We start from the raw sequence: 10,000 nt of genomic DNA, 5'->3' as shown, positions 1-10,000 counted from the left end.
ATCCATCTAAAATTATTTTTGGGAATGTTTTCCTGATCTTACTGCAGATCCAGTTCTGAATTTTATATGGTTCTGTAGATCCAATTTGGAATTTATACAGATCTCTTTGTAGATCCATTTGGGAACTTGTCAGGATCTCGCCATAGGTCCAGTATTGAATTTTGTCAGATCTTTCTGTAGATCAGTTGTGATTTTTTCAGGATCTTAATGTAGATCCAGTTAGGAATTAATACGGCTCTTTCTGTAGATCCAGTTAGGAATTTATGTGGATCTCTCTGTAGATCCATTTGGGAATTTTGTCAGGATCTCACTGTAGGTCAGTTCAGAATTTTGTCCAGATCTTTCTGTAGATCCAGTTTGGAATTTTATCAGGATCATACTGTAGATACAGTTGGGGAATTTATATGGATATCTGTAGATCCTGCTGGGAATTTTTCAGGATCTACTGTAGATCAGTTGGAAATTTTATATGGATCTCACTGTAGATCCAGTTCGGAATTTTGTCTGGATCATCCTGTTGGAATCCTGCCCAGATCTCACCATATATCAAGTTGGCAAATCTATCCGGATCTCACTGTAGATCAGTTTGGAATTCTGCCCAAATCTTCCTCTAGATCCAGTTATGGATCCACGATGTTTCTATTCCTCCATTAGGCTACCATAGATATAGCAAAAGCTGTAAAGATTTTTCTATTCACTCTTTAATTTTGTTTTCACTTATTTGTTTATTGCCCATAGGGGGTAATGCGTCAGTGCACATCACAGGGTGCACTGTAGGCATACTAAAGGTTACTGCAGCATCCCTTCCTTAGGCCCCTAGCTGCAACCACTTTCATTCCTTTTACTATACCTCCATTCATATGATCTCTCTTCCATCTTGCTATCTTGCAAGGTTTCCCTCCTATTACACCTTTCAAACTTACCTACTCTCAGTTTTCCTTCCAGCGCTGAATGACCTCATACAGGTCCTAGTGCTTGTGCCTTTACCTAAACTCTATATTCCATTCCCTACACATATTTGTTTATTGAGGAATATTCATACTTTCTCTCATGATAGAAAACATTAATGGAATTTACTGGTTCTATTACAAACTTATGTTTGTTGAGGAATATTTATACTTTCTCTCATGATAGAAAACACTAATGGAATTTACTGGTTCTATTGCAAACTTATGTTCATTTAAGAAATCTTATTCTTTGTGTAAAAACTAAAAAGTAAAGCATATTTTAGAAGAATCACTTCATCAGCACAAGTAAAAACCAAAGTAGACTTGTCTTATCCCAAAAAAGCATTCTCCTAACGCAATACATCACATATATAAAAACTATTGTGTAAAAAAGAAAGGTCCATTAACTAGGAAATATGAGGAAATGGAGAGTAGATGCTTTTTTTTTTGTATGAACGGATTTTCTAAAGGCTAATGGCCCCATCACAAAAACATAGCCAATATTTCTACCTATCTCCTCAGAGCCTCAGGAATAAGTAAGAAATGGATGAAATATGGGTCTATATTTATTCCCTCGTATCTCATTCTCTTTTATTTTATTTTGTTCGTAGAAAAGAAAGTCAGTGGTGGAGGTGATGTATACATTATATATATATATATATATATATATATATATATATATATATATATATATATATATATATATATATATATATATTATATATATACATATATATGTGTGTATATATATACATATATATATATATACAGTATATATATATATATATATATATATATATATATATATATATATATATATATATATATATATATATATATATATATACTTTAATTCCTTCTTGATCCGGTTATTCTTTTTGCATTTGCACTACGAATCAGTTGTTAGGAGAGGGTGGAGGAAAGTAAGATGGAAGAAAGAGAATATGAAAGGAGGTACAGTAAAATGCCTAATGTGGCTACAGTTTTCTTTCATGTAGGCCCAATGAGAAGCTACAGCATGTTTCTTTCTGTCTGTGAAAATGCCACGACCAAAATGTATTTTTGAACGGTTTTATTTGTTAGAAAATTTATTTTTCAGACCTTTATTGGTTATCAGACAGGTAAAATAGTCGTGTAGATCAAAATGTTTCAGAAAATATTCATTTTACGTAATTCTCATCGAATAATTTCATATCGGGAGTGCATGAATTATATACTCAAACCTTTGCAGGGCCCCAAATTGATTATGATTATTGGAATAACTCATGCAATTCGTGCGAATTATTCATTACTCAGATTTTTTTAATATTCGAATCCCAAATATTGTATTGTATTGCACGTATTGTAGTTTCCACATTTATATGGTTTTGTGATTTGCATATAATGTAGCCCAATCATTTTGCTATTGTATGTCTGTACAAATGTTACATCATTATCAAATAGTGTATAGAAATCGATTGCCTAATTCACTCTCTCTCTCTCTCTCTCTCTCTCTCTCTCTCACACACACAATTTTGCATCATCATCAAGGACCGTATAGAAACAGATTACCTAATTCTCTCTCTCTCTCTCTCTCTCTCTCTCTCTCTCTCTCTCTCTCTCTCTGAAACAGCTCTCACTACTAATCCTTTGACTAACAACTCGGAGGAAAGAATTCGTATATATATTTTTTAAATGCCACATTCCTAATTCCCATTCCAATTTGTCTGTTGATAAGGAATGCGTTTATTCCCGGCCAATGACGGCCTGACACAGCCACCGAATTATGCTGTTCCTTCAATGTTAAGTTATTTTTGTGTGTCGCTCATTCATCTTGTACTATATATATATATATATATATATATATATATATATATATATATATATATATATATATATATATATATATATATATGTCTAAAATTGTTTCTTCATTCAATATTCCTAAGATCTCACATTTCTCTTCCATAATGTTTATCATAAGCTATTTTCTCTTTTGTAAATAAACGAGTATAAAATGCGCCGGAGTTTCTTCGGCGCAATCGAGTTTTCTGTACAGCGCATAATCAAGGCCACCGAAAATAGATCTGTCTTTCGGTGGTCTCAGTTACTGCTGTATGAACCGCGGCCCATGAAACTTTAACCACGGCCAGGTGGTGGCCTAATGTATATCGTTGCCAGATGCACGATTATGCCTAACTTTAACCTTAAATAAAATCAAAACTACTGAGGCTAGAGGGCTGCAATTTGGTATGTTTGGTGATTGGAGGGTGGATGATCAACATACCTATTTGCAGCCTTCTAGCCTCAGTAGTTTTAAGAAAAAAAATTGCGGACAGAATAAAGCGCGGACGGACAGACAAAGCCGGCACAGTAGTTTTCTTTTACAGAAAACTAAAAACAAACTGTATTAGAGCCCCTTCTTCCTATTCACATCAAAAGTGTTCCTTTATATCTTTTAAAAAAACCACTCAGTCTGTCTTTCTCTTCTTCTCTTCTTCTTCTTCTTCTTCTTCTTCTTCTTCTTCTTCTTCTTCTTCTTCTTGCCTGTATAACCCTTTTCTCTCCACCCTCCAAGATATATCAGGCTAACTATCTCCTTTATCAACTTCCCCTTTCGTACAGGGGAGAATAATAATCATCATTCCTCTCTTTCCATTCCTCTGGTGCATTTCCCCAGCTAGAAGCAGGTCCACTCTTGCGTCATGCCGGGGAATCTTAGTTTTCAAAATCCATTTAACTGGTTTGGTTCTTTCAAGTCTTTATTCTTATTTTTTTTTAATATTCATTCAATTTTTGGTTACACTTAGTTCTGAGATAAGTGGCAGGTTAATCAGATTAATCACTGGGCTTTCAATACGTATGATTCCTTTGGTATTTCATTTGTTAGCTATATATTTAGGATACAAAGTCTATATGTATGTATGTATATGTATATATATATATATATATATATATATATATATATATATATATATATATATATATATATATATATATATATAAAGATTCAATGCATTGCTACCCTGATACAATTCTTGTATTTCAATAATTCACTTACATTTTTATCGATTTATTTACTAATTAGTTTTCCTATTACCTTCTGTTGTTTCTTTCTAATGAACACCATAATATTCTTTGGAAGCTTGAATTTCGAGTCAGTGGCCCTGTGGTGAGCTTGTTCCATATGAATAGGGTTCGTGTTCTGAATAATAATAATAATAATAATAATAATAATAATAATAATAATAATAATAATAATAATAATAATAATAAGTCCATGGCCCCTGTGGTGGACTTGTCCCATATGAATAAGGTTCGTGTTCTGAATAATAATAATAATAATAATAATAATAATAATAATAATAATAATAATAATAATAATAATAATAATAATAATAACTTTGGAAATAGCACAGCTTGGAAACCAAGCAACGACCCTTCACAAAAAAACAAAAAGAGTTTATAATCATGAAAAACGTCAAAGACATTTCGCAATAAAAACGAAAGAAGCAAAACAGATAAATGTCGAGGGAAAGTCATGAGGTCAACATCTCCTGTTGACCTTTGACCTTCACAGAATGAGAGAGAGAGAGAGAGAGAGAGAGAGAGAGAGAGAGAGAGAGAGAGTATTAGATAATGGGGAATTTCAGCCCAAAATAAAGTATGCCAATGATAAGAATGGATATACTTTGCAGTTTTAATTGTAAGCTCCTTCCCCTAGGAGAGAGAGAGAGAGAGAGAGAGAGAGAGAGAGATAGAGAGAGAGAGAGAGAGAGAGAGAGAGAGAGAGAGAGAGAGAGAGAGAGGAGAGAGGGATTAGCCAACGGGCCAATTTCAGCCCAAAATAAAGTATGCCAATGATAAGAATGGATATACCTCGCAATTTTAATTATAAGTTCTTTTCCCCTAGTGTGAGAGAGAGAGAGAGAGAGAGAGAGAGAGAGAGAGAGAGAGAGAGAGAGAGAGAGATTAGCCAACAGGGTAATTTCAACCCAAAATAAGGTGCGCCAATGATAAGAATGGATATACCTCGCAATTTTAATTATAAGTTCTTTTCCTAGTGTGAGAGAGAGAGAGAGAGAGCGAGAGAGAGAGATTAACCAACGGGGTAATTTCAACCCAAAATAAAGTGTACCAATGATAAGAATGGATATACCTCATAATTTTAATCATGAAGTTCTTTCCCCTAGAGAGAGAGAGAGAGAGAGAGAGAGAGAGAGAGAGAGAGGAGAGAGAGAGAGAGTAGAAAGAGAGAGAGGCATTAGCCAACGGGGAGTTTCAGCCCAAAATAAAGTGTGCCAATGATAAGAACGGATATACGAACTTTGGGGAATAGGGATGTAAAAAAGAATAAGGGGAGGAAATAGGCGGAAATGAGAGGAGGGCTATTGCGGTGATGGTCGAGCGAATGGGTAGATAGAGCAGGGATGCTAAAAGGGAGATGAAGAGGGAAGGTGAATAATGACCGAAAGATTCACAACAAAAATGAAGGAATGGAAGGGAGACGAGGATCGAGGTAGTTTTGTGGGTAATGCTTTACTACCCTCGAACAATTGAATTTTTTTTGATATATATATATATCTATATATATATATATATATATATATATATATATATATATATATATATATATATATATATATATATATAAAGCATACATATATTCTGCAAACAGTACTGACGTTCTCAAACACTTGCCCAATATCCTTTCCTACACGACGATCTTTTTTGTTTACAGACTCCCAGAGACTCGTCTCCCAGACTCTTCTTCTTGTTCCAGACCTGATTAAATCATTTCTCCATCAGCACTGGTTGGCGCAGTCCTCCCAGCTGATGGTGACATGACGACTCTCGCTGATAATGACGTGACGTGAGATGAGAAAAGTCAGAAATAGTCTGAATTTGCATGAGAGGTTCATGAGGAGCGAATCAGGAATGAGACGGATGGAAAAGATAATGATAAAGACAAAAGATGGTCTTCGTGGTTACTGGAATGAGGTCAGGGAATCCTAAAAATCATCAAGGTACAATTCTGGGCTACGGAATGACGTTTGTGGCGAGGATGGAAGTTCGTTCGTTTTAGTTTTCCTGTAAAGGAAAGCTATTGTGCCGGCTTTGTCTGTCGGTCCACACTTTTTCTGTCCGCACCCAGATCTTAAAAACTACCGAGGCTAGAGGCTGCAAATTGGTATGTTGATCATCAACCCCCAATCATCAAACATACCAAATTGCAGCCCTCTAGCCTCAGTAGTTTTATTTTATTTAAGGTTAAAGCTAGCCATGATGTGGCTTCTGGCAACGATATAGGATAGAGCCACCACCGGCCCGTGGTTAAGTTTCATGGGCCACGGCTCATACAGCATTATACCGAGACCACCGAAAGATAGATCTATTTATTGTGGCCTTGACTATACGCTGGAGCGGTTGTACAGAAAACTCGATTGCGGCGAAGAAACCAAGTATTCTGCTAGCAACAATATTCTCAATATATTTTGGGTCCACTGCCAGAACTGACGACCTCTAGTCTTCTACTAGCGTCTATATAACCAGTATAATGGTTGCACTAGCAGAATTGAACGTCACCCGCCTTCTGCTAGCACATACGTAATCTTCCTGATATTATCTGTAATTTCCCAACCCTTGATATATTCCTCGTTTTCAGACCCTTTTTCTTCCGTACCACATTTAAAGGTTCTTGTATTTTGGAAGGAAAACGACCTTTATCTCCTCTCTCTCTCTCTCTCTCTCTCTCTCTCTCTCTCTCTCTCTCTCTAGGATGTTTTCTCCTTCCCATCACAATGAAAGGTTCTCGTATTTTGGAAGGAAAACGACCTTTTATCTCTCTCTCTCTCTCTCTCTCTCTCTCTCTCTCTCTCTCTCTCTCTCTCTCTCTCTCTCTCTCCACCTGGGATGTAAAGCAAAATCCTGGCTGGGAACAGCACCGTTTCTCGGCCGTAGTTAACGGCCAATTTGCGTAGGATGAGCATCCTCCTCCGTTAAATCGTCCTAAGCCTTAGGTCAGTATCCTTGGAAATTGCCAGCTTTACGTGAGCTGCCAATAGGGCAAGCAATGGAGTGGGAATACGTATCTTGAATTTATTTATTTAGTTATTTAAACAAATAAATGTATATATACATTTATTTGTTTAAATTTATAAAATGAATTCAAGATATCAATTCCCACTCCATTGCTTGCCCTGTTGACAGCTCATGCAAAGCTGGCAAGTCAAAGGCATTGGTTTATTTTTTCATTAAATATTCAAGCTACTTGATAATTTTTCACTATCAAATTCTCTCTCTCTCTCTCTCTCTCTCTCTCTCTCTCTCTCTCTCTCTCTCTCTCTCTCTCTCTCATTTAAATAAGAGCTGGGACCCGGCTACAATGCTTCATTAGCATAACATGTTTACCTTCGAATATGGCTGAAATGATAACCGGATTGTTATGCATACGAGACAGGTGAGAATTCTGTTAAAAGCGGTGTCCTTTGCATTTTCCGAATAGCATCAGCAGAGAATCTCTCTCTCTCTATCTCTTTGTTTTTATGTGTGTATCAATGTATATCAGTATTTATATATATGTATGTATGTATATATATATATATGTAATGTATATATATATATATATATATATATATATATATATATATATATATATATATACTCATTCACAACAATAATGTACTATGAAAATATCACAAAAATTATCCAGCTATTTTTTTGTCTGCAGTATTCATAATCTATACGTAATAGATTCCACGTTTAAGCTTGCCGTCGCCCAACCCGGGGCAATCCTCTCTCAATACGGGCCCATACAGAATGATTGTACCTTAATCTGGGCCTCTGGGGCGTAGATACCATCCCCAAAATTCTAGATTATTTTTTAAAGTCATTATTAAATCTTGAGTTCACGGGTAGTTGTCTTGTCAGAACTAAACACTAAAAAGTTGAACTGAATATAGAGTTTAAGCCAAAGGCCAAGCACTGGGACCTATGAGGTCATTCAGCGCTGGAAAGGAAATTGAGAAGTAGGTACGTCTGAAAGGCGTAACAGGAGGAAAACTTCGCAGTTGCACTATGAAGTAATTGCTAGTGTTTTCCATCAGATTTAAAAAAGAAAAAAAATGGGATTTCTAAAAGTCTTATAGACTCAGTGTACGTCAGAATCTATCCCCTAATTCTATTTGTTTTAATTTTCCGAATATATAGAGCATTCATTCTGAAGCTGATGTTTTCGAAAGGTTCAAACATCGTCGTGATGTTTTCAAAGCGGATTTTAAACGTCATATATCCTCAGTGTACGTCAAAATCTATCCCATTTTTGTATATGCTTTAATTTTCCGAATTAATAGAGCATTCATTCTGAAGCTGATGTTTTCGAAAGGTTCAAACATTGTCGCGATGTTTCCGAAAGAGTTTAAGCATCGTGATGTTTTCGAATGGTTCAAACATCGTGATGCTTTCGAAAGGTTCAAATATCGTCGTGGTGTTTTTCGGAAGATTCAAACATCGCGATGTTTTCCAAAGGTTCTAACATCGTGATGTTCTCGAAAGGTTCAAACATCGTCGTGATGTTTTCGAAAGGTTCAAACATCGTCGTGATGTTTTCGAAAGGTTCAAAACCTGTGATGTTTGCCAAAAACGTTCAAACATCGTGATTTTTCGAAAGGTTCAAACGTCGTGATGTTTTCGAAAAGGTTCAAACATCGTGATGTTTTTCGAAAAGGTTCAAACTTCGTGATGTTTTCGAAAGGTTCAAACATCGTCGTGATGTTTTCGAAGTGTTCAAACATCGTGATGTTTTCGAAACGGTTCAAACATTGTCGTGATGTTTTCGAAAGGTTCAAACACCGTCGTGATGTTTTCGAAGGTTCAAACATCATCGTGATGTTTTCGAAAAGGTTCAAACATCATCGTGATGTTTTCGAAAAGGTTCAAACATCGTGATGTTTTCGAAGTAATGCTTTTACGTTATATATCCCAAGTGTACGTCACAAGCTTTCTCCATTTTTATTTATTTTGGTTTTCCAAACATATAGAGTATTCATTATGAAACTGATGTTTTCAGAAAGGTTCAAACATCGCGATGTTTTCCCACGAGATTTCTGAGGATAATGTCTCGGTTGGCTGGTGAGTTCAGAGGTCCAGATCAGACCTTTTTCCATTTAACTTCCTTACAACATCTACTGGATTTATGAGTACTGACTGCTGGCTATTCTCACATCCTAATAATAATAATAATAATAATAATAATAATAATAATAATAATAATAATAATAATAATAATAATAATAATAATATTCAGACTTACAGAAATATTGAAATGTTTCCATATTTGTAATCCCTATTCACTGAGAAAATCTCCTTGCATATTTTATTATATAGCTGTGCCATTGCAAGCCTTGCTTCAAGCAAAAACTTGCATTTGTTTGTTAGAGGATGTTGTTCAAGCGAAGCTGCAAAGCATTACTGCCCTAAAGCATTTCCTTTATGTTGATAATTCACTAACATATTATTCTTTGGAAGCTTGGATTTCAAGTTAATATAGCCTCTTTTGGGGACTTGTTCCATATGAATGGGGTTCATGTTCTGTATAATAATAATAATAATAATAATAATAATAATAATAATAATAATAATAATAATAATAATAATAATAATTCTGTACTTTTCTTACCTTCTGTTACTTCTTTCAAATGAACACCATATTCTTTGGAAGCTTGAATTTCAAGTCAATGGCACCTGTGGTGGGCTTGTTCCATATAAATAGGATTCATGGTGTGAATAATAATAATAATAATAATAATAATAATAATAATAATAATAATAATAATAATAATAATAATAATAATAATAATAATAATAAAAAAACTGTAAAATGTGTTCAACCAATACATATCGTACGTTCTTCCATTTCTGGGTTGCTGAATATTATCTTTCCTCCTAAAAATGGGAATATGCCATCACACACAAATCTTTTTATACACGACACGGGTTCGCGTCCCAGCTGACAGGATAATCGCCACCTTCCCCTGTTTGGAGATTTCCATTTTAAAAGCCTTTAAACCCCGAGC

This window comes from Macrobrachium rosenbergii, chromosome 1 (assembly GCF_040412425.1).
Source record: "Macrobrachium rosenbergii isolate ZJJX-2024 chromosome 1, ASM4041242v1, whole genome shotgun sequence".
NCBI lineage: Eukaryota > Metazoa > Arthropoda > Malacostraca > Decapoda > Palaemonidae > Macrobrachium > Macrobrachium rosenbergii.
The sequence above is the reverse complement of the archived record's forward strand: the minus strand, read 5'-3'. Positions refer to the sequence as shown.